A 26,394-nucleotide genomic window follows, 5' to 3' on the forward strand; every position below is an offset into this window, starting at 1 on the left:
TAGGATTTACATGTGCGAGACTCTCTGTGTCCCTTTGCTCCTGTCTTACTTTGGGATTACTGTAGGACTGTATATCATTTCACAGTAATTTTCAAAAGTGAGCATAAATATTGAATGCCCATTTCTTGCCATATATTATCTCAAGGAAGGCAGAATTTCCTAAAAATCAAACTTCTGTTTAACTGGTCAGCCACTGAAGTTTTTAGTGGCTTCTAAATGACTTCGTGTTCCGAACCCCGTTGGATTGCAAAGCTCACTGAGCCAGAGACTATTAGGCAGAGTGTACGGTTATTATCGTGGAGGCGAAGTAGGAGGCTCTGAGTGTGTCTGACTTGTCAAAGGCTAGGTATCTTTTCTACCCATCAACATGAGCTACCATCGTGCAAATCCAACAGCCGTCCGCTAGTCGCTTAGTTACTAGTTTTATCCCTTTAAGAGCAGGTTGTGATATTTAGCCAAGTTTAAGGCCTCAATTCAAGTCAGTGGATCATCGACATCACTAGAGAACATCTGTATAAGCATTGGCACTGTTTGAAGATCATTCAACAAGAGTAAGACACAGAATGGAGTTGCAATGCAACGGATGCATAGATGTAGCAGCAGGACAGATGTCCACACCAACAGGCAATAAAATCTTACGTTACAAGCACGGCAGACTTCCTTACGTAACTGGCATTTCCAGGAACTCAGGAGAAAGCTGATCAAACCAAAAAATCCAAAGACCGTGAAAAAGAGACAACATCTGATTGGTTGTTTTCATCAAATAAGGATGTATTGATAAAGTTACAAAAGACACCTACATGGCTGCAAGAAGAGTGTTGTGGTTTGAAACCACTTCTATGAAAAGGTTAAGACCCTGCAATACATATCATGAGGAGATTTACAACCCTTAAACTTCATGGAAATTATCTGTGGTGGAAAATTGTGTTTTGTTTTTTTTTTTTTAATGAAAAATGTTCATGCGAAAAAGAATGATAGCAAGTAAAACCAGAAGCAGAAAAGTCAACATGATAGCTGGGAAATAGGGGTGAAGAATGTATCCAAATTTGCTCATGTGGCAGGTAATGGAAGTATGACATCTTTGTAAGCTGATAGGTTTCCACCATGGTGAGAAATGGCTATTTCTGGTATTTCATGTGTCCCGGCTGGCTATAATGCATCATCTCAGATACGTGTTTTGTTTTGTTTTGTTCTCTCTTTCTCTCCTTCCTTCTTTCTTTTCTCTCTTCTTCCTTCCTTCTTTTGTTTTGCCCTTTTATTTTATTTTAGTTTTTTGCAGATAAATTGTTTGGCTTCTTGGGCCCAACTTCTTCTTTCCAAAACTTGCATGCACAATTAAAGAGAGAGAACTGGTTAGTTGAGAAGGTGACTCTCTATCATACATACTTTGAGCGTAGTACACGCATTGTGCTCAGATTTTGCGCCTTTAAAAATTCTAAGAATTGTCTCCTCTACATTGATATCCCATATCCCTACCCCACCAATGCTGCCTAATTTAAGAATCCATTCAGAATTCAAATAAAGATTTTTTTTACAAACTATAATCTGTGCAATGCCTGATTATAGTCTTAAGGATAGATGAATGAAAGAAAGAATAAATATGCCTTTTTTTAAGCTCCTTGAGGACCAAAGTCATGTCTAATACTCCTTTAAGAGCAGATTGTGATATTTAGAAAGTTGAAGGTTATCAGTTCAATTCGGTGGATCATCGATGTAACTGGGGAACATTTGTGCAGGTACTGGCACTGTTTAAAGGTCACGAAACAGGAGTTAAGAAACAGTCCAGTTCACTTGCATTTTACATGCTCAAGTACAGTGTCAGAAGCTAAGCAGGCTCATAGTAAACATTAACTGACTAAATTAATTAATCGTTTGTTTATTTCTGACAACAGATAATGAATGCAATGGATGTTTTAAAAGCGTTCATTAATAGGGATGTTTTAAAATAATAAACATATGGGGTATCTGGCTGGCTCAGTTGGTGGAGCATGTGACTTTATTTTTGAGAGAGAGACAGACAGAGCGTGAGCGGGAGAGGGGCAGAGAGAGACACACGCACACAGAATCTGAAGCAAACTCTAGGCTCTGAGCTGTCAGCACAGAGCCGGATGCGGGGCTCGAACTCGCGAGCCGTGAGCCAAAGTCAGACGCTTAACTGACTGAGCGACCCAAGTGTCCCAATAAGCATGTATTTTAATGTTCCGTTAAGTTATATACCGTTGCTCATGTCAGGCAATTATCAAATAAGTGAAACTGATGTGTGTGAACGAAGATAGAAAGAGATGGAAAGACAAAGTAAACAGTAAATATTTATGATGTACTGGATACACATGAGGTTCATAAGGCAGTTCATATGGATAAAAGCTCAAACCAGAACCGAGTGGTGATACCCACGTGACTCTAAGTGTCCCCTTTTTGAGACACTCAGGGAAAAGGCCATGGCGACTCAGTAGACCATCCGCAAACTATAGCTCTGCGCTCTGACCACACATAGCTGCCCCTAAGGTCTTGCTCCGACAGAGTAGGTGTTTGTGTTGCCGCCCGGTGACTCCTGTCTGTTATCATCTCTTGTGGCACCTCAACGCTGCTGTAAGCACACCCCTCCTGGTGGAACATTTACGCAGTAGAGATGTGAACACTGCATAACCCAGAATCCAGGTAATGCTACTGTGTTTCTTTCCACGTGGGTCTCGCTTTGTGTTCTAAATTAAATACGCTACGGGCATCACTCATTTCAATTTGGTCTGTGAGCCTTCCTGTTCCATGGCTTGAGTATAACTTACCTCACCATGTACTCAGAGGCCACCATTGCATCATTTCCCACATGACAGAAGGCCGTTCCTTCCAACAAAGGCGGAAGAAGAGATAGCCGTACATGGGGTCTGAGGGCTGAGTGTCAAACCTGTGGTCCTCACTTTTCTTTTGCTGGAGGAAACCTCAAACTCGGGCAAGGACTGGCAGCGATAAAACCTGCAAAGGCCCTAAGTCAAGCCTTCCCAGGAGCCACTTCAAAAATAAAATCCTGAATGGATGAGTGGATAGATTAGCCTGCAGATGAGCCTCTGGTCCATCCCAGGGTCGACACAGAGCCTAGCGGAAGTTGAGAAGGCTGATAGACCAGAGGAAGTGTGGCGTTAGACAAAGAGGCCACGGTTCAGGTAGGACAGAAGTTTCCACTTTGTTCTACAATGTACCCCAAAGGCCACACAAAACCATTCACACCTGTGCGGGTAAGAATCCAGACACCTCAAAATGCAATTGTAGCACAAGAGAGAGGTGACAGAGGCCAACCTGAATGCTATCGTCCGGATTTGAAGGGGAAGATCAAGCAGTTGGGGGATCTGAATGACAGAGCGCTTAAACAGGAGAGAGAAAATCCTTCCAGGGCCTATTAAAGCCCTTGGGAATTAAGATAATATTGACTGGACAAGTTAACAATTTTATCGTTTGTTTTTGTTCCAGCTGCTCTAAGGTATAGGAGCCGGTTCAAAAAAAAAAAAAGATTCCGAAAAATTTAGAAGGTACATCTTCTTTGTACATCTGTTTGGTGTGTGCAAAGGTTTGGTCCCTTTTACATGGTTTACAAACGTAAAACTTGCTCTCCTGTCTCTCTCTGTCTCTCAAAAGTAAATAAATGTGAAAACAAAAATTAAAAAAAGGGGGTGCCTGGGTGGCTCAGTCGGTTAAGCCTCCGACTTCGGCTCAGGTCATGATCTCCCGGTTTGTGAGTTTGAGCCCCACATCGGGCTCTGTGCTGACAGCTGGGAATCTGGAGCCTGCTTCAGATTCTCTGTCTCCTTCTCTCTCTGCTCCTCCCCCACTTGTGTTCTGTCTCTGTCTCTCAAAAATAAATAAATGTAAAAAAAAATTAAAAAAAAACAAATATAAAACTTGCTCTCTTGCAATAATATACAATTATTAAGTTATAAAGACCTAACGAATCATCTAAAGATAAGCATGTAGGGGCTTGTGGGTGGCTCAGCGGGTTAAGAGTCTGACTCTTGATTTTGGCTCAGGTCATGATTTCACAGTGGTGGGTTCGAGCTCCATGTGGGGCTCTGTGCTGACAGCATGGGTCCTGCTTGGGATTTTTCTCTCTCCCTCTCTCTCTTTGTCTCTACCCTATTCCTGCTCATACTCTCTTTAAAAAAAAAAAGAAAAAACAAAGAAAAACAAAGAAAGATAAGCATTCAGGCAGTCCATGTAACTCTACTTATACCCTAAAATCTTTATTAAACATTTGCAATAACTTGGAAATGATTACCGCACATGTAAGCCTGCTTGACTTTTAGTTAGCTATATTTCCTAAACAGTACATTTTTATATTGACCCAAAATTTACCTCCCTATAACTTCATTCCTTGTGTCTGGTCCTGCTGCACTCTAATGTAACGCAGAATAAATTTGCTTTCTTATCCATATTTATTCAGCAAACATTTATTGAGTGCCTACTTTATAGCATTGCATATTAGGTGCCAGAGGTTGCTAAAAAGACTTAAAAATCATTATAGGTGCTTCTGGTTTACACGCTGATATCTCAAAAGACCATTGTTCTCATCCCTATGTTTGAACCAGCCAAATAGGTTGCATGAGCATAGCTTTAAAATCCATCAGAAAGAATAAGACCCACATACACCTAAAAGAATTCTAGAAAGTGATAAGGCTTTTATGAGCAAGAAAAAAAAAGTCTCAGCTGCTTTTAAAAAAAATATTAAGAAAATATTTTTCAGCTTTATTGACATACAATCGCCTTACAACATGGTGTAACTTTAAGGTGTACAGTGTGTTGATTTGATGTATGTATATATTGCCATACGGTTACCACTGTTGTATAAGCTAATACCCCCATCGTGTCGTATGGCTACCCTTTATTTTCTGTGGTGAGAACATTTAAGATGTACTAACTTAGGGGCGCCTGGGTGGCGCAGTCGGTTAAGCGTCCGACTTCAGCCAGGTCACGATCTCGCGGTCCGTGAGTTCGAGCCCCGCGTCAGGCTCTGGGCTGATGGCTCAGAGCCTGGAGCCTGTTTCCGATTCTGTGTCTCCCTCTCTCTCTGCCCCTCCCCCGTTCATGCTCTGTCTCTGTCCCCCCCCCCAAAAATAAATAAACGTTGAAAAAAAAAAAAGATGTACTAACTTAGCATAAACAAGGGCAGAGAACAGTGTTGTTATCTATAATCACAAGGCTGTACATTAGCTATTCAGACCTTATTCACCTTCTAAGCAGATGTTTATACTATTTGATCGACATCTCCCCATTTCTGTGACCCTCTACACCCTGGTAACCACTATTCTACTTTCTGCTCCTATGAGTTTGGATTTTTGTAGATTCTACAGATAAGTGAGATCATAGGTTACTTGTCTCTCTCTGACTTAGCATAATGGCCTGAAGGTGCGTCCCTGTTGCTGCAAATGGTGGGATTTCATTCATTCTCATGGCTGAATAATATTCTACTCCATTGTGTGTATACATATATTTCACATCTTCTTTATCCATTTATTCATTGATTACCATTTAGGTTGTTTCCATATCTTGGCTATTGTAACTAATGCTGCAATAAATATGGGAGGATAGATATTTCTCTGATATCTTGTTTTTAATTTCCTTTGCATATATACGCAGTGTTGGAATTGCTGAACTATATGGTAGTTCTATTTTTAATTTTCTGAGGAAACTCCATACTGTTTTTATAAAACAGAATTGTTGAACTAGTTTATATTCCCCCAACCCTGAATAAGGGTTTCCTTTTCTTCACATCTTTGTCAACAATTATCATCTCTCGTCTTTTCAATGACAGCCATTCTAACATGTGAGGTGATATCTCATTGTGGTTTGGATTTGTATTTCCCTGATGAGGAGCGATGTTTTCATGTACTTGTTGGCCATTTGCATGTGTTCTTTGGAAAAACATCTATTCAGTTCCTTTGCCCATTTTTAAGTCAGATCGTTTGCTTTTATCATTATGTATGAATTCTTTTCATATTTGGACATTAACTCTTTATCAGGTATTTTCTCCCATTCCTTAGGTTTTTTTTTTTTTTTTTTTTTCATTTCTTGATTGTTTCTTTTGCTGTGCAGAAGCATTTTCGTTTGATGTAGTCCCACATATTTATTTGCAATAAATATACACATTTCTTTGTTTCTTTGTTGTTTGTGCTTTTAAAGTCTTATCTGAAAAACTGTTACCAATACCTAGACCCATATCCCTAATGAATCTAGATGTAAAATTCCCAACAAGATCTTAGCAAACTAAATTCAACAGCGTGTCAAAAGTATCTTACACTATGTTCACATAAGATTTATTACTGGGATGCAAGGCAATACACCAATTAATAAATGTGATACGTCACATAAATACAATGAATGACAAAAATTATATGACCATCTCAAAAAAGTCAGAAAAAGCATTCAACAAAAATACAACATTCTGTCATGATAAAAACTCACAACAGATTTGGTTTAAAAACAAAACAAAATAAAACATAGCTCAACACAATAAAGATCATAATTGAGAAGCCCACAGCTAACATCTTACTCAATGGTGGGAAAGCTAAAAGCTTTTCCTTTAAGATCAGAAACAAGAAAAGGATGCCCACTCTTGCCATTCTTCATCAACATAGTATTGGAAGTCTTTGTTAGAACAATCAGTCAAGATAAAGAAATAAATATCACTCAGATAAAAAAGGAAGAAGTAAAATGGTCTTTATTTGCAGATGATATGAAATTGTATGGAGAAAAGTCCTAAAGAGTCAACCAAAAAACTGATAAACTAACCAACTAAATTCAGTAAAATTATAAGATATAAACATCAGCATACAGAAATCAGTTGTGTTTCTACACACTAAAAATGAAATATCTATAAAGGAAATAAAGAAAACAGGTCCATTCACATTAGCATCAAAAACAGTTAAATACCAGGAATACATTTAAGCAAGTAAGTGAAAGTTCTATACCCTGAAAACTGTAAGACTCTGATGAAAGGAATTGAAGTCACAAACAAATGGAAGCATATATCATGTCCATACTTCAGAAGAATTAATATTGTTAAAATGTCCATACTACCCAAAGATATCTACAGTTTGCATGCCATTACTCTCAAAATTCCAATGGCATTTTTTGCAGAAATAGAAAAGGCGATCCTAAAATTCGGGTGAAACCACAAAAGACCCCAAAAGAGCCAAAGCAGTCCTGAGAAAAAACAAAGCTACAAGCATCACATTTTCTGATTTCAAATTCTACTCCAAAACTATAGCAATCAAACAGTATGGCACTGGCTTAAAAATAGACAGGCATGGGGCGCCTGGGTGGCTCAGTCGGTTAAGCGGCCGACTTCGGCTCAGGTCATGATCTCGCGGTCCGTGAGTTCAAGCCCCGTGTCAGGCTCTGTGCTGACAGCTCAGAGCCTGGAGCCTGTTTCAGATTCTGTGTCTCCCTCTTTCTCTGACCCTCCCCTGTTCATGCTCTCTCTCTCTGTCTCAAAAATAAATAAACGTTAAAAAAAAAATAGGCAGACCGATGGAACACAATGGAGAGCCCAGAAATAACCCCCTTACATAGACAGTCAACTAATATTTGACAAAGGACCCAAGAATATGCAATGGGAAAAAGATCATCTCTTCAATAAATGGTGCTGGGAAAACTCGATAACCATGTGCAGAAAAATGAAATCAAAGCCCTACCTTATACCAATCACAAAAATTTTAACTCAAAATGGAAGACAGACTTAGTGTAAGACCTGAAACCATAAAACTCCTAGAAGAAAGCATAGAGGAAAAGCTCATTTGCTCTTACTGCAGAATGAAAAGTAGCTGAGATGAAGAATTTGCCATTGATGAGATTAAGGAGAGTGTGACACTTACCGATCTATTATTGGCTGTGTGTGCTCTCACATGGTAGATTTATTACATGCTCCATAGATGGACTCTTTAGTTTTCACCTGGAAAATATCTCTGTGAAATTCTGTGCTGGGGTTTCATGTCTAGAGGAGAAAGTGGTCCCTTAGGCTCATTTCCCCCTTTAGTTCATTAAAAATAATATTTTGCTGAGTGATGCTAGCCAGTGCAAAGCACTCAAGTTGAATATAGTTTCTCCATTTAAGAAAAAATATAGATGAAATTACTCTAAAACAAAAGTCAGTACAAAACATCATCATATAAAAATAGACTAGCTATTGATATCAATTATTAGCTATCAACCCAAAATTAAGTAATAGATGCCTTAGAAAATATGTTGTAGGTAAGACTCACATGCTTCCTAAATTTTGGTAAGGGCCACGGGTGCTCCTTGAATGGATCATATCAATATAAAATGTAGCTTGTATAGAACTATAGATAGGAAACAGTACAGAACAAGGCCATTTTTATGATACATGATAATTACATTTGATAAGGAGGACAGAAAAAAGAGGATAGCGTACACACAATTTTTCAGTATCTTTTCAAAACTGTTCGCAGATGCCGTTTCAGCTCTAATGATGTGTATTCCTTATTTAGATCGAAACATAGTTGAAAACAATACTTTGCCAAACAATATTAGCTTCCTCATATAGTTTCTTAAAAGTACTCAAATTTTATGCTTACTATATAGCACATTTTGGACTCTTCAAACAAACCAGAATAGATTATTCTGTCACATTTAGCACCCAGGATAAGGTATATTTTAAGAATCTGATCTATTGGGGTGCTTGGGTGGCTCAGTTGGCTGAGCATTGGACTTTTGATCTCAGCTCAGGTCATGATCTCATGGTTTTCGGGATGGAGTCCCATGTCGAGTTCTTCACTGTCAGCACAGAGCCTGCTCAGGATTCTCTCTCTTCCTCTTTTTCTGCCCCTCCCCCATGCGCTCTCTCTCTCTCTCTCTGTCTCTCAAAATAAATTAACTTTTAAAAAATAAAAATAATAAATTAAAAAATGAAAGTCTGGTTTATCTGATCCCACCTGGAATTAATGTGATTAATGCACCTGAACTTATTTCCAAAATCCTATGATCAACTGGGAAATTAAGTTCCTAAGTTCATTAAACTACAGAGCAAACCCTATATACATTTACCCTGCCTGGTAGCCTCTAAAGTGAAATTGAAACCAACTTTCTCTCTCTCTCTCTCTGTGTGTGTGTGTGTGTGTGTGTGCGTGTGTGTGTGTGTGTGTGTGTGTGTGTGTTTTATCCCTCTCTGTATCTTTCTCTTTCTTTTGCTTCTAACCCGGCCAGCTACCCCATCAGTAATTATAGTAGTGATTAAATTACAATAAATCACAACTAAGCATATAACTTGAATAGGCAGACCATCTCATTCTGTGAAACAACAATCTTTACTTTCAGAAGAACATACATAAAGGGATATAGTATCCCTCATGTCTTCTTTTGGATTATTTAATTGATGAGAGAACAAGTCAAATGTTACAACCATTTTGAAAGAGAATTCAATAAACCATCCTTGTATTGATCCATCAGGAACGCTGAAATGTATTTACAAAGAGATATAAAACTTTTTCCATAAGAAGGATGGAAATCAATTATCCCTGCACTGGACAGAATCTATTTGCAAATCAGAAATAATTATTTGTATTGCTCTTGGTTGTCTCTAACTTTGAGAGCTGGAAAATAGCTCAATGGCAAGGAAAGGTATAAAGCCCACAACACAGAGTTTTCTGTTGAGGATACCCAATAAGCATTTTGATCCATTTCAGAGTTTCTTACATTTTTTTTTCTGATACCCTCAATAGCTACTCATTTCCTTAATTTGTCAATATTGGTTACATCAGATGATGATGGACATCAGTGGAGACGGGAGCAGGGAAAACATGAAAAGGAGGAAGGGGAGCCCTGGAACACTATCGATTTTTGTGGAATGAGTGAAGGAGGTAGGAACAGGTTTTTAAGTTCCAGTGGATATATCCATCTTTTCCAAGCCATAGATCCATTTTCCTCTCTTCTTGTACCAGAAGATCAGTTTATGTCTCATAAAGCAAAGATCAGTGTAATATGGAAAATTCTTACAGACTAAAATGGCAATGATTCTGCTTTTTCCAAAAGTGACTGCAGTTTATGAGATGACGACCAGAAAGGGAGGAAAATGACTAATTTGGTAATTAACACGGCAAATAGTTTTGAAGCAACAAAACCGTTGGCTATCTCACCGATCACAGAATGCCAGCACGTGACCCTTGCAGTGTTCCAGCTTAGCAAGGAAACCAAGGTTCTTTTTGGCCAGCACAACTTTTCCCATCAGGACAGAATGATGGCGCTGGGAATCAACTTGACTTAATTCTCAAGACCTTTTCTTCCTCTCACTGCATTTCCCAACTAGCAGTTCCTAAATATTTTCCTTTTCTTTTCCTTCCTTGTTTTCCCCCTTGTAGTCTGATTAATCCGCGGGGGAAAGGAGAGCCACTCTTGTATATGAGTGTTAATAAATATCTTAGATGTCATCACGGGGCCACTTCTATGTTCGGGAGTAACGTGAAGAAATTACCTGAGGTGGAACTTTTAATCCCCCAGGTTTAAAATTTTTCACCTTCTCTCTCATGAGGCAACATCAGATTGTGAAATGAACCATGTTCTGAAAATCAGAAGACTAGTTTCTAATCCAGACTCAGCCAGTAACCCACATGGCATGGCCGATCCTCTGGTTCTTACTCTATGGAATGAGCCAGTTCGATTTTATTATTTATGAAGTCTCTTCCATCTTTAAAATCTAATTACAGAAGGACACCCTATTTAGTGTAGTCCTGAGAATGTCACTAAAGTTTTTAAGGGAATACGGCAAAGATAAAGAAATTATTTTAAATTTATATTAAATTTATATTTAGTATTAGTTCATATTAATATAATTAATATAATATAAATCATATCTTTACAATTAATCTATACCTTTACAATTTATACTTTAATTTGTATTAAAGCCTACAGAAAATAAATTATAAACAATATGAGGAAATAGCTTATCTGAGAATTCTAGACCGAAATAGAAGTTGTTTTTTCTTTTTCTTTTTTAATTTTTTTTTTTAACGTTTATTTATTTTTGAGACAGAGAGAGACAGAGCATGAACGGGGGAGGGTCAGAGAGAGGGAGACACAGAATCCGAAACAGGCTCCAGGCTCTGAGCTGTCAGCACAGAGCCCGATGCGGGGCTTGAACTCACGGACCGCGAGATCGTGACCTGAGCCGAAGTCGGCCGCTTAACCGACTGAGCCACCCAGGCGCCCCAGAAGTTGTTTTTTCTAATTGAATACATCTAAGCTCATGGAATATTGTAGTTGTGTGTATATGTGCATGCGTATCTGTGTTTGTGTGGTGATGGATCTTACTTGATCAATTTAAACTTTTGTAAAATATAGTTTCCAGGACTAGTATTGCAAACATAAAATTATAACATTAGTATTGAGATGGGAGAAATCTCTAGTGCTTAATCAGTAAGGGGGTATTTAAAACATAAAGCAGTAAATTCTGCCATCAGTACAATAAAAGAAATACTATATGACTCAATATCAAGTGTTTGAAGGCTATAAAATTAACATCGTTTGCATAAAATCTGAGCATATGAATTATTCTTGCATAGATACCATACTCAGCAGCCAAAACCAAAAAGTAGTAATTACCAAAATATATTTTCTTATAGTTTATGCCACTTTATATTTATATTTAACACAAGGGCTAGAGTAGGCTAAATTAGCCAAAATTATATGGGGCTTTAATGTTGGTTCCCAATGCAAAAACTTCCCAAATGTCCTTTGTTAAACAAGAAATGAATAACACAAATTAAAAAGGTACACATGGGGCACCTGGGTGGCTCAGTCAGTTGAGCGTCTGACTTTGACTTAGGTCATGATCTCCCGGTTTGTGAGTTCGAGCCCCGCGTCGGGCTCTGTGCTGACAGCTCAGAGCCTGGAGCCTGTTTCAGATTCTGTGTCTCCCTCTCTCTCTGACCCTCCCCCGTTCATGCTTTGTCTCTGTCTCAAAAATAAACATTAAACAAAAATTAAAAAAAAAAAAGGCACACATATTTTCTCCTATTGCCTTCTATCACAAAATCACTAAAATAGTTTCACCCTACTTTTTAAAACTTTGTTTTTTGTTTTTTAAATTTTTTTTAAATGTTTATCCATTCTTGAGAGACAGAGTGCAAGCAGGGGAGGGATCAGAAAGAGAGGGAGACCCAGAGTCCAAAGCAGGCTCCAGGCTCCGAGCTGTCAGCACAGAGCCCGACGCGGGACTCAAACCAACAAACTGTGAGATCATGACCCGAGCCGAAGTCGGTCGCCCAACCGACTCTGCTAACCAGGCGCCCTGTTTTTTTGTTTTTATTTTTTATTTTATTTTTTTTAAGACTGTAGACTCATGAGAAGTTGTAAACATCTTGCAGAGGAGTCCGTTGTGCCCGTCACCTGGCTTCCCCCAATGGTGACATGTGTAAATACCGTGCATTAGCAACTCAGGAAATTGATTGGCACAGCACAGTTAGCTAGACTCTAGCTGTTGCTCAGATTTTCCCACTTTTTGCAGGCACTCAAACTGTGTATATCTTTTTTACATTACTTCTTACTTTCAGAGATGGTGCACCAACCTTTCCTTTTGCTTGGTACTAATTTGAAATCCTAATGGTTAAAAATTATATTTTCATTTCTGTGTTGTGAATAATCAGTATGTTTTATGGATTTAAAATGAACATGTAGGCATAGAATCAGTTACTTGGAAAGCAATGACTAATATTTATCTTACCAAAATAGATTCCTAAGATATTATAACTCTCGATGCTATATATGGTGAGGGACTCAAGCGTTGAATCAAATCCCATTTCACATTAGAGACCATTAAGATATTCATTGATTTAGGAGATGTTTATTGAACAGCTTATTCTGAGCAAACACTAGACTAGACAATATGAGGGATAAAATATGCATTAAAACAGTCTCCCCAGTGATCAAGGGACTTAAAGAACCTGGTAGGGAAATATGATTGTGGGAAAAATAAAATAAACAGCAGAGATTGAGAAGTAGCCTGGATGAAGGAGAGGTATAAGTGAATGCCATTATGTCTATGGAGAGTCTGACACAAAATAATCTTCCCCAATCAAGATGAGGAAGTTTGAAATTATGTCTAATTTAGTATCTCAACCCAACTGTTCTCTGGCCCTCCACTCTTGACTTGCAATCCCATCTACATTAATTTTATTACAGCAATTTGGAAACCTACTCTAAGACGTTTATTTTTATAGGTTAGTATTCCCTTCAAGAATACTAAACATCGCAGGAAGGATAAATGCGGAAAAGTATATGTTGCTTCCCTTTCTGATTGGTTGGTGGTAGGTTAGTTGGCTCATTTCTGTTAATTCACAAAATGTAACACAGCCTTGCCACAGCAGATTGGATTCTTCCTGGGCAATGCTAACTTTGTTGCCTTTTCTTACCCCAAGATCCAACCTTGAGTTTGTAAGATTGAATGTTAGGACTAGCTCCCAATCTGGAAACAGAAAACAATGAGCCACAATGCTTTATACAGACAGAAGGAGACCGATGAAAATGAACATCCTTTTAAAAACCACTTCCTGCTGCTTGAAATTTTGCTTTGCTTGAGGAGCTTGTTTATGCCAAAGAATACAGCAGTTAATATTTTGCCTTGCCAACACTACCTTAGTTTTAGCCAGAAGTATACCCAACATCACATCTAAGAGGAAAGCAAGGAGTTAAGTTCCAGTTTAGCGCAGTGGATACATGTTGGGGCTCTGGAATCAGATCTCCTAGTCTATAATCTTGGTTTCCCAAGTCATCCCAGGCAAGTTCCTTAACCTAATTGAGCCTCAGTTTTTCATCTGTAAAATGGGAAGAATAAGGATGGCTCGATTCCGTAATGAGTAAATCTCAAAATTCAGTGGCTTAGAATTGCAATCAATGGAAAGAGATAGCAGCAAACAACTGAACAGGTCACGTGGTGCTGATAACTCCCTGGTTGGGACACTTAGGGATGAACCAGGGCCCCTTGAAGTCTGAAGCCTCAGAACACGCTCAACACGATGAGAGGCATTGTGGGACCATCATATGTGGTGGTTGTTGCTGGAGCCGCCAATGCGTACTTGTCCCTCCACGATAAAGGATTTTTAATTAAATTACATACCTTTTTTTTTTTTTAAGACATCATGCCATCATGCTATTGAACAGCTAGCAGTGTAAACATAACTTTTATATGCCCTGGGATTCACTGGCTGAATTGTGTAATCCCCAAATTCATATGTTGCATTTTTACTAACCATCACTACCTTAGAATGGAACTGTATTTAGAGATAAGATCTTTGAAGATGTAATTAAATGGAGGTCATTAAGAAAGACCCTAATTTAATATGACTGAAGAAGATATTTGGACACAGACATGGACAGAGGGACAATGATGTTAAGAGAAAGGGAGAGGATGACCATTTAACAGTTAAGAAGAAAGACCTAGAACAGATCCTTCCCTCACAGCTGGAAGAAGGAATCAACCCTGCTGACATCTTGATCTTGGCCTTTCAGCCTCTGGAACCCTGAAAAAAAATGTTTTCTGTGGTTTAAAAGGAAAAAAAAAAAATGACGGCGGATTAACCAAGTGAAACATTATCTCTTGTTTCAATATAGTCTACTGTATGCCCCAAGTTGAATGGTTCTTTTGAATGATGTCATCCTTTTATTTGGTGGTTCTATCTTCTTCAGTATGAAGACGCCAAAGGCATCACTGCATGTGTGTGTGTGTGTGTGTGTGTGTGTGTGTGTGTGCGCGTGAGCATGTGAGTGGAAAGGGTTGGGAGCATCTCCCTTCCAGCCAGCTGGAAATTGGAACGATCACGAAGCACTGTGCATGGAGAGACATATGGTTCTATACTGGGAAGAGAAAAGATCACAGTGTCCACATTACTCTGGTCCAAAGTCAATTACGAAGTCACTGCAAGATATGAAACACAGTCAAGAAAAGAAACCAGGTTTTGGCAAATGCCTATAGCTCTGCCAGAGTTCTGTATCTCCAGGGTTCTTGTGAGATTTAAAATGAATTAAAACACATGGAACCCTTAGAATTATGCCCTGCAATGTGATAAATATGAGCCATTTTTACATTGTTTGTTATTACTTTTTTACAATCTCAGGTGTTAGCTATCTTTCGACATCAAGTCTAAAACTCCCTGGAGTTTCTACAAACAAGCTGCAGACCAGGCTCTTAACTCAGTCACTACTGAAGAATACAAGATGTCTAGAGCATCACTGGAAATTTGATCAGCAAAGTATCCACTCAGCAGCTTAGCTCTTGGTGTGTTAGGAGGATCCATACAGCCATGTCAATTCAAAGAGGATATAATATATTTAAATATTTATACCAAAAAAGCCAGAGTAATGCGAACCCTTCAACCCAACAAAATGGAACCCCCATTGCTCCTTTTATCTCTGCTCTTAGATCCTCAACTATTTCCCTTAAGTGACAACAAGTAAATTAGACACGTAATTCATTGACATTTCATCACAACTGCCTTGTGTTTGGGGGGGGGGGTGGATATCTTTCTTCTCTTCTCCAATTTTTTTTTATTAATTCTTATAGAGCTTTATTTTTCCTGTCTCTCTGTCTTGAGTCCAGCATCTTGCAGACAGGGACTACATTTATTTTATTTTTAATTAAAAAAAATTTTTTTTACATCTGCAAAAAAGAAACCACGTTTTGGAATGCCTAAAAGCTTTGCCAGAATTTTGAGAAAAGCTCTGCCAGGATATATATATCCATATATATAGATATTTTCAATTGAACACATCGCATTATATATTGCAAGCTTCCACTAAGTGCTTGCTTATTTGATTCTTTGTACCCCCTGTTGCACTATGGTCAAGGATAGCCCTGGAGTCTGACTACCAAATGGTAGCTTGTGGGACCTTGGGCAAGTTATCGATACTTTGGGGTTACTAAAAAGAGAAATAATGAACTGAACAAGTAATAACTGTTCCTAACGTTACAACTACTACTTATTGTTATTGTTATTACCGTTCATGGTAAAGAGGTAAGAATTCTTTGGGTAAGCAGGGTGATGAACAAATCCAAAGAGGGGGAAAAGAGCCGACACTGGCATTCGGTAACTCAGGAATGCTCGAATCTCCAGACCAGACGAAGTCACTCTAGCAGCAGACCAAGTCAGACCGTCACTCCGTGTCTTTCCAGAGTCCTTACATTCCCAAGATGCCAGACCACTGTGAGAGCACACTGGGCACCCGAGTGAGCGGGCCAACAGCTAGGAGACTTTAAAAAGAGTTAGGGATGATTCATTTTCCTTCCCCTAGAGAGACATACAGAACACAGATTGAAGAAGCACTTCTTTCCCTAACCTGGTTTTGGATAATTCCAGGGGGGGGGGGGGGACCAGGCAATGTCTCTATTTATGCTATTGTTTGATAGAAGTAAAAATTACTCATCCGTATTATCTCAGGAAATGAAATCCAGTGAGATGGATCTTATGTAAGTAACCTGACTGAATCACACAGTCTCTGTCACCCTGACCTGTTCCTGCTGACAACCCGCAGCATGAGTGGCCATTAGGAGTCTGAGTACTATTGAATTGGCAAAAAGCATTAAACCCAGCATAAGAGTCCTCAGCCCACTGGGGAGAGCTAAACAGATGAGCAAAGTTTTCACTCTAAACTTCAAGACTCCATACGCTTTCACATTAGAGACAGCCCTGAAAGGAGTAATGCTTTTACTCAGAGGAAGCCACCCACTGAATAAAACACGGTTTCCTCCATTTCCCTCGAGCTGTGTTTCCCCCATCACAGAATTTCTGACCTTGTAAAATTTGGCAAAAGCATTGTGAGCAAGGCGACAGCTTGTTCTGGAAATAGAGTGGGAAAGCTGGTTCTAAGCAGCGGTCTGTTTGACAGGCCTGCTTAGGATGGACGGCCACTGGAGCGTTTTCTGGGGCAGACTTGTCAAACTCACTCGAAAATCGACAAAGAAGCTTTCTGGCTAATCTGGGCAAAGAAATCGAGGTACAGATAAGTTGAATAAAAGTGAGGTGAGAAGAAATAAGATGAGGACAGCGGTGCCTCCTTAGGCAGTGGACCTTCCGGATGTCTGTGGTTCTCCTGAAATACACCCACCTGGAAGTCTAGCTCACTCCCCAGACCAGGTCTCCCAGACACACGGCCTCTATAAGCTGATTTGAGGAATTCAGAGGCACATTCCTGTGTTATAATTGCCTACAGAACATGAGAAGAAGATGGGCGGTATTCGCCTCTGTTCCAGAGGAAGGCAGTTGGCTCCCGCCGAGCCTAATCACGCAAGTTCAAAAGCGTTTGGCTCAGACCATGCTAACGTGAGGGAGGGAGGTGCTGTTAAGTGTTGGTCACTTTCCATTCTCTTCAGGGGGGTTCTCCCAGTGCCAATATCAGAAAAGGCTGGAGGACCCTGAGACAGATTTCTCCAGATAACCAGCCAAAAAAAAAAAAAAAAAATAGTAAGGCATGGTATTTATGCCTTTCTGAATCTGTTTTATATCTATACCTCAGCCAGTGAGGCTCAGGTATTGTAGCTCCGGCTCATGATGCCTCCTCCATTTGTCTGTCACCTACGTCCGCCCTTTTTCTCCAACCTGCATCCGAGTTGCCTCAGGGCATTCTGAAAGCACCATATCATGCTAAGCCATAAATAATTAATATCTCCTCGCAGATTTCCATTTTAATTGGTTTCCTTTATGGATACATGACCAAGTAGTAGTATACAAAATGGGGGAAATTAAAATCTATGACTTCACATGGGGTTGTTCTGGGAATATTGTAGAAACAGTGGCCCCTCTTAATAACACCAAATATTCTTTTATCTCTTTTTCATCCTAGAAAGCATATAATGAAACACATATATCCTTTAGAAAGGAAGAAAGAGAGAGATAAAGAGAGAGAGAAAGAGGGAGAAGGAAGGAAGGAAGGAAGGAAGGAAGGAAGGAAGGAAGGAAGGAAAAGAAAGAAAGAGAAAGAAAGAAAGAGATAGAGGGAAAGGGGGAGAAGGAAGGAAGGAAAAGAAAGAAAGAAAGAAAGAAAGAAAGAAAGAAAGAAGAAAGAAGTAGAAAGAAAAGGAAGGAAGAAATGGAAAGAAAAGGAAGGAAGGAAAGAAGAAGGAAGGAAGGAAAGAAGGAAAAGAAAGAAAGAAAGAAAAAGAAAGAATTTTAGCTCTTCCTAAAGTGGCATCTTCCCTGTAAGAAAAGTCTAATCTCATGGATGGTGTTTAAATAGTTGACACATCAAGAATTCAAGGACAGCAACTATAATCAACTTGAAATCCTAGAAATTTCAGAGAAGAAAACTGAGACCCAAGGAGACAAGGCCCAGAGTCAAAGGCAGAGAAAGACTTGTAACAAAGCCCCAAATCTCCAGACTCATAGATGAGTGCTTTTCTGTTCCCACCACACTTCCATAAACACAGGATTTGATCTGATAAGAGGTAGAATATAACAGGGCTCAAGAACTCCGTTTCTTCAGTTGGAAAAACCAGGGTTCAAAGTGTAGGCTAGCCACTGTGTGAATTGCTTAATCTTTAAAGACTTGCGTCTCAAGAGAAGGTTCAGACCAGCCATAATACCAGCATCACTTGATGGCTTGTTAGGACTATGGGATTTCAGGCCCCACCACAAACCAACCTAGTGGGAAACCTCGATTTAGCAGACCCCCTGGTTAATTGGCACGCACATCACCATTTGAAAAGCAGGACTTAAAATCAATGATTCTCCATCATGCATTTTGTCAGAATCACCTGGGAAGCATTACGAGATACTGATGCCCAGACCTCACCGTCGGAGCCTCTTAATACTGATGTTTGGGCATCAATCACAACCCATCTTACAGGGTTACTGGGTGGTTAGGATCATCTAACTAGTACTCAGGCACCCCTGTGTGCCGCATGAATATCAGCGCTCCCATCCCACAGGTCCTGTTAAGGATTATATGGGATAATGTCTACACCCGCAGAGACTATGTGCTCACAAACGTGATTTATTTCTTTTTTTCCTCCTCCTCTTCCTATGCTTCCTTCTCCTTCCTTATAATATAATGCAGAAGTTAAAGCAAGTTTTCCTCCTTGGCAATGTCAAGGTGGATTTTTCTTTGTCATTTTTTATTCAATATTTCTAAAAATTCTTTTTGAATCAATAAAATTTAGTGAGTTCATAGGATGTGCCTGGCCCTGTTCTATGCACTGGCGAAGCAACAGTGAGCCCTCATGTACCCTAGGCTCTTTGCAGGCAGAAACTTTCTGTCTCCACTGCGTACCCAGTGGAGCACTGAGTCCCCAACCTGCTTTACTATAAGAAGTCAAACAAATAAATATTGAAATATATATCCCCAAACAGCAACACGAGTATAGCTACCAACTATTTGGGGCGGAGGGGAAAACAAACCCACACAAAATCTTTTCCTTGGAATATCTGGAATAAAAAAAAAAAAACCCGTTTAACGATTTCTTCTTAGTTCAATTTCTTACATTTTGAAAAATCTCTTCTTTTTCCCTTGAAATCGACAATGACGTTGTCAAGTTAATCACATATACACGCGGACGCACACGCACACGCACGGTTTTCAAAGCATTTAAGTCAGAAATCCCAAGTGGAGCCTAAGCGATGTGAGGTGAGCGAGGCTATTCACTGACCAGCCCCATCTCTGCCCTGCAGATGCGAGGGACAGAGCAAGGAAGATACACGAGAGGCTGGTTCAGGGCCTTACGATCAAGGATTTGTATTTTAATATCTCCATGCTTTTGTCTGATCAGAACATTATTATTCATTGTTTCTAATTGCGCCGTTTCTGGATCTGTTCATAAATACACATCATAAGAACATTTTCAAAAGATCTGTCACAGGATTGTCTCTATTTTTTTGTGTGCTTTTAAATATAAAAGCCCCCAAAAGAATTGTCAGCAACTCAAAATAATGATTATGTAAATGAAAAAAAAAAAAAAAAACCAACCCTGCTTTTAAACCAAAGAAAGGCAAAGCTATTTAGAGCAAGGACCCTCCTCTCCCCAGGAGGCAGGCATTAGTTCACCCCCCTCCCAGGGCCCCACTGGCAGCTAAATCTCAGGGGACATTCTCTCCAGAGCATACCAAGTGCACCCTCTAGCAGACGGAGGGCCCATCGCCAATCTGTTCGTTCACCCTTTATCATAAAACTCAAACTGTTATCGATTTTCTGGCACTTGGGTCAGGCCATTGAACATTTGTTTCATCTTTTGTGGTTGAATATCAGTTCTGGTTAGAAGGGGGGGAAAAACGCCCTCCAGATTTTACAATAAACACACATACACGTACACACACACACACACACACACAGAGGCAGAAAAAAAAATTGTCTATCTCCATTGAGCTTACCAATCAGCAGGGCCCAAATTACCTCTTATTAACATTTATTTTACAAAAGAGGCAGGGTATAATTTGGTGATGGATTCAGATTTGGAGAGGAACTGTAATCAGCCTCCTGAAGTGTTCTGCCTGAAGTACACGGCTGCTATTTTTTGTAATTATATTTCTCTGCCCCCCAACCCCCTCCTCAGTCTGCAGAGTCTTTCATGGGGTCTCCGGTATTTGGATTTCTCCCTCCCCTTCACCCTCCCCACCCCCCCCACCCCCCCACCGCCTTGTCTCCCTTTCTCTCTTCAGACCTTCTGAATAATGCAGCCTCTTTCAGGAGCCCCGGCAGGCTTGGAGATTAGGAGGCCTGTTTGTGGAAATGGGGGATGTCTGAATAGGGCCTCCAGTTCCCCCGGCAAACAAGGCCCTGGGAACCAGTCCAACTGTGGAGAGCATGTGCTGGGGAGGGGTGGGGGGGCTGAATAGGCAAGCAGCAGGCTGGCCCATATGTCAGCCTGGGCCACAAAGACTCCTCTGCACATCTACCATGACAAACAGGATTACCAAAGACAATTAATCTGGCACGCTTTATCAAAATCAAGCACTGACCCCCGACCTCTCCCCTCGGTGTTCGGCAGATGCCACGCTTCAATTCAATAGACCTCAAGTGTTCCCTTTTTCACTTCTGAAAAGAATCCAAGGCCTGAATAAGCCCGGCGTGGGCTAATTGCGGCTACCCTGTGACGGTGACCGTCTGAATCAAATAGGATGGGTCTACCTTTTCTCCCACTGCTAACACAGAGGCTGGCCGCGGCTCCCCGTTGGAGGCAGAAGGAATAAGAAATGCATCCGTTTTACTTTGATTTCTCCAGCCTGGTGCCTGCAGCTCCAGAGGGTGGGGGAAGGGCGGGGAGGAGCAGGTAACTAATTGCGATGCTAAGGCTAACTGCCCGATATTCAGGATCTCGGTGCTCGTGGGAGAAGGCCCACCAATGGCTGAAGACCGTGATGGTGTTCAGAATTCGCTCACCCATCTGTGGTACTCTAATGTCGCAGAAGACTCGTGGGGCCTCCGGAATCAACAAACTCCCTGTCGTCCATTCCTGTAGCGTATCCAATGTACAGAAGTTTCCACATCTGCTTTTGTGTAGGCCCCTGATAAGAGGAACTCCGAATTTGTTTCTGTGAGGAATATGGACCGGGCTACTTAGAATGATCCAGAAACAAGAGTCGTTTGTAGAAAGAGAGTAACTATCATTTTTCTTGAAGCTTTGGAGGTTTGAGAGACCAGCAGGAGAAGGAAGCCTTTGACTGTAGCTTTTCTTACTGGCAAGTGACTGGGGGTCAGAGTCGAGCAGAGTTGACATTTAGGCTTTTTACATTTATTTTGTATTTTATTCTGTTTTTTTTTGGTATGCGCGATTCTGTCTCCCCCCGAAATCAGCCTGAGTACTCTAAGTGTGGAGAAACAGGAAGCAGGGTAACTCACACCAGTCGGTTAACCTCGGTGACCCCTTGGCTAGACACTTGAATAATTAATCAGTTTTGGTTCCAGAAGTCTTTCCCTAAAAACAAATGGGGAGCTACTCCCATGAAGGAAGGAGGCTTTTCCTAAAACAGTGTGTTCAGGCCACCTGTGTCATGATCACCCATTAAAAATACAGATTGCTGGGCTCCAGAGAGACCTGATGTCTCTGACCCTTCCAGTGGGAGCCTGTGTCTGCCTGATAATCATATTCTCCAGGTGATTTTTGTACACACTAATGTCAAATAAAAATAAAAATGGAGGCTGGGACTCCACCTTTGCCTCTGAACAAAGAGCCCAGACCCAGCTCAGCAAAAACGCACAAGGATTCATCTCCCTGAAATACCCACTTAAACTGTGCACAAAGTTTGAGTCTTATCTGACTCAGCATGGTGTAGCAAATTAAGGATGGTCTAAGTAACCTGCTCTCTTAACCAATGAGACCTAAGCTTTACAGACGTCCTCTTCCTGACTTTATAAACCTCACTGTAACCTTCCTGAGAAGGTTTTGAAGTCTTCTGTTCCCCCAACAGTTTGCTTCTTACTCAACAAAATACTCAAAACTCCCTGAATTTTCTTTTGATGCTAATATCTGAGAATTCTTGTTGCAGTTGAAGGAGAGAAGGAGAGAAGCCATGCCAGCCAGTTGATTGGGTTCCAGGTTGATTCCTCACTAAGTTAGCTCTATCCTGATGGCTGGGTCTTTCTCTGCAGTTTGGTTTCTTCACAGAGAGCCATGGCATTGCATCAAGATGTCTCTTGCTCAATGTAGCTTTGAAACACCTCGTTTTTCTGGATCTGATTTTTGGAGAGTTCCTTCCCTCCTGCCTTGGCATCTGACGAATGGAGTCTTCCCTAGTCTCCTTTCACTGCTGCAATTCAGATACTCTGCAGGCTTGCTGAGAAGGTCTGACAGTTGCAGGTTGTATGGTTCTGTCTCAGGGCACAGTTGCTCTATGATTTTTCTTTCAGTGCCACGAAGTAAAATTGAGTGGAAATTATCAAAGCTTGGTTACCAGAAGAAGGCAGAGGTTGCTGTTAAGTAGTACACGAACAAGTTCAGAACACTGGCAAGTATTTTCTCGTATCTGTTCAACTTGAAGAAATTGAAGATGGAAAACATATTACTAGTAGGCATGGGGGTCTGGATGCTAAAGTGAGTGGGGAAACGTATGCACCTGAATTGCTCCAGCCTTCGGTCCATCTGAGATTTCCTATGTCGGAGTGACTTTCTGTGCAGGTGCCTGACTCTTGGGCGTTAACCCTTGAAAAGTACAGAGTCTATCCTTCAAGAAAGCTCTCTGTTGATATCTTTTCAACCAGGCTGGGGGAGGATTACCGTCTGTGTGCATGTCTGCCACAGAGTTACGTAGCATCCTTACACGGAGGTGTTAACTTTCCTCGAACGCAGTATCATCTCCCAAAAATATGAAAATCTTGTTTTACTGCATTTATATTGGAAATTTTTTGCAATTAAGTTATTAATTAGTTTAGGGATTTGTAAGATCCAAGACTAGCAAGACTGTCTCCAATTCGTGTTAAGCGTATCATATGTGTAAGACTTAAAATATAGAGAAGCATTTCTAGGCAAATGATGGATCAAATAAGTAAGAATGTTAAGAATGGTATTATTCATTTGAGAAAAAAAATTGGAAGATTAGGTGATTTTTTTTTCCTATAGGGCTTCGGGAGGAAATAAAATATATTTTGTTTGTCTGTTGTCTCTTGTAGCGAGAGATGCAAAATTAGATAGATGGACAGATAGATAAATTTTAGACCCAAGAGAGGATTTGAGTATAATCATAGAGACATAAGGCACGAGTTTCTTAGTCAAGAAAAATTTGGTCAGTAAGCACCTAAGTAGGCAGTTTTGGCTGCTAGAATGATTTTCCATTCCTGACTTTCCAGCTTTACTAAACAATCCTGGTATTTTAATGTATAAGGGGTCCCAACTCGCTCAGACCTAAGTGCACACACATGCTTGGAGGTGGTCATATGCTAGTGATTAAAATGATCCTGGACAGAACCAATTTTGCAAGGCTGTAGAGGCTGAGGTAGAATGAAGCCCTGTTTGCGCTTCCTGGGGAGATATTAGGGATGAGACTGCCGGCCAGCAGACCTTCAGATCCAAGGAATCCGCGCCCTGTATGGTGTCAGCGATTGCCACAGGTTTCCCGCCCTGGACCGAATGATAGTTTAAGGCTGATAAGCAAGAGGTGATTGTCCTGGGTAAACCAGCTTCTGGAAGCCCGGTCCAACCCTCCGCGTTGGACAAAAATGCAGGTGCTCATGCTGTTTCCTCACTTACGATCCTGCCCATGCAATTTCATTTCTTTTGAGCGTCTCGGCAGAAAATGCCCCTGAGAATAAATCTAGAGCCCTTGCGACATCCGGAAAACCATCCAGTGACAATGGAAAATTATCCCTTCCCCCACCCCTTTCATCTCCCCTCTTTTGAATCTTTAACGGGCGAAGCCCACTCCCACCCCGCGAATGCAGAGATAAACTCCTGCTTAGATGATTCACTGTCAAAAATATTGAGCACACTTTAGTGGGATGGCAGTAGTAATGGTCTTTTCAAGTGCTGCAGCACAAAAGCTGAGCCTATCAAGATTTTTTGGCAGGCTCTGCGTTTAGCTTGTCATATTATATATCGCAGAAGTGCAGTTCGGGATCAGTGCAAATCAGCTCAGAGAAGAGGGAAGCGGTGGGCACAGGGTGCATCCGCAGCGCTGGGGCTAAACAGAAGGTGGCAGCATTTTAACGTCATCTGCATACAGCACATCCAGAAGCCATTGCCATGGTCTTTGGGCTCTTTTCTAAATTCCTGATGGGCAGTTTGCAGCTTCATGCTTATTGCAGCAAGGAAGCAGAACCCTGGGTGATGAGAGGCATATTCGGATATAATAGCCCTGGACACTTGGAGGTTCAACTGTCAAAATACACGGCGGTAGGAAACCACGGCACCGGGCAGAACACCTACAGCAGCAGCAGCATCTCCTATTTTTTTTATTCTTCGTTAAAACTCAGTGCTAACAGTAAAGAACACATAAAACATTAAGCCCAGAGAGGGACAGGCAGGTTCAAGTTTTCCTACTTCCAAGAGAACCTTATGGAATTAATTTATCATAAGGGGAATCCCCTGGATTATCAGAAAATCGTGGTCCAGTATGGGCTCTGCTTCTGAAAAAGGTGTGAGTCCTTAGGTCATGAGACAAAGGGTGTATGCTTTAGAGTTAGACTCCCTAGGCTGGCTACTTCCCAGCTCCGCCACCAGCCAAGTGCAGATGTGTTTCTTCCTGTCCAAGCCGGGGTAATGAATGCACCTCTCTGGAAAGGGTTGGGCTGATGTGTGAGATCATGGGTGTCCAGTTCTTACCTGGTGTTCAATAAATGTTACCTTTGTGGTTATGATTATGTTATTATTGACTGGATTGTTTTCCAAAAATTGGAATCCCATATCTAGTTTGATTCCTACAGAGATTCTGAGAAGTAGAAGGGAAAGCGATTTTCGTCTTCACCTTACAGGTAGGCCTGGTGAAGGTACGTTAGTCTCTAGGACTCCATTTTTCTCTTCTATTAAATGAAGAAATTGCAGTAGAGAAGGGCCCTTGTAAAGTTCTGTCCAGCTCTGATATCTGCAGCTCTGTCATGCAGATTAATTTACAGCACAGTGAAGAGAGATCCAGAGGGAGGATTAATTGTATTTTAATCTTAATGGTAATTTGCTACATAATAGAGATAATGCCTGTTTGTTATGAGCGCACAAAACTCTTCGGCCTTGTGAGGAGCGAGAGCAGTGTTGGCACAGCACAATGACAAAGATCAAGTCCAAGCGCGGGCACTTCACAAAAGAAACCCCGCTTAATTTCATACACAGCCAGGCACTTGACTGGATTTTGTAGTCAGCTGTAGTCCCCATCCATTAGCTCCTTATCTGGGAGAGTGCCTCTCCTGAAATTAATCTGACCCAAATTTGTCATACATGTTCTAGAATGAATGTAATTATCAATACACCATTTAAAAGAATGACCTTCCAGAGAGAACAAGCAAACATAAGCAAAAGCGATTCAACGAACGCCGCTTGCTAAGAAGCAGGGGTACTGGGGCGCCTGGGTGGCGCAGTCGGTTAAGCGTCCGACTTCAGCCAGGTCACGATCTCGCGATCTTGCGGGATCTCGCGATCTCGCGGTCCGTGAGTTCGAGCCCCGCGTGGGGCTCTGGGCTGATGGCTCGGAGCCTGGAGCCTGCTTCCGATTCTGTGTCTCCCTCTCTGTCTGCCCCTCCCGCGTTCATGCTCTGTCTCTCTCTGTCCCCAAAATAAACAAACGTTGAAAAAAAAATTTAAAAAGAAGCAGGGGTACTTTACTTCTGACTGTTGTTTTGGCGAACGGTCTGAAATCTCACAACTGTTTCATCCAACTGCCACATCGAGAATTTTGCACGGTGCTTTTGGACGATTACACCACACGAGAAATTGTGCTTCACCTGTGACCTCGGCTATCCTTAAGATCACTGTGGACGTTTCATCCCATCACCCAG

This window comes from Lynx canadensis, chromosome B2 (assembly GCF_007474595.2).
Source record: "Lynx canadensis isolate LIC74 chromosome B2, mLynCan4.pri.v2, whole genome shotgun sequence".
NCBI classification, from domain to species: Eukaryota; Metazoa; Chordata; class Mammalia; order Carnivora; family Felidae; genus Lynx; species Lynx canadensis.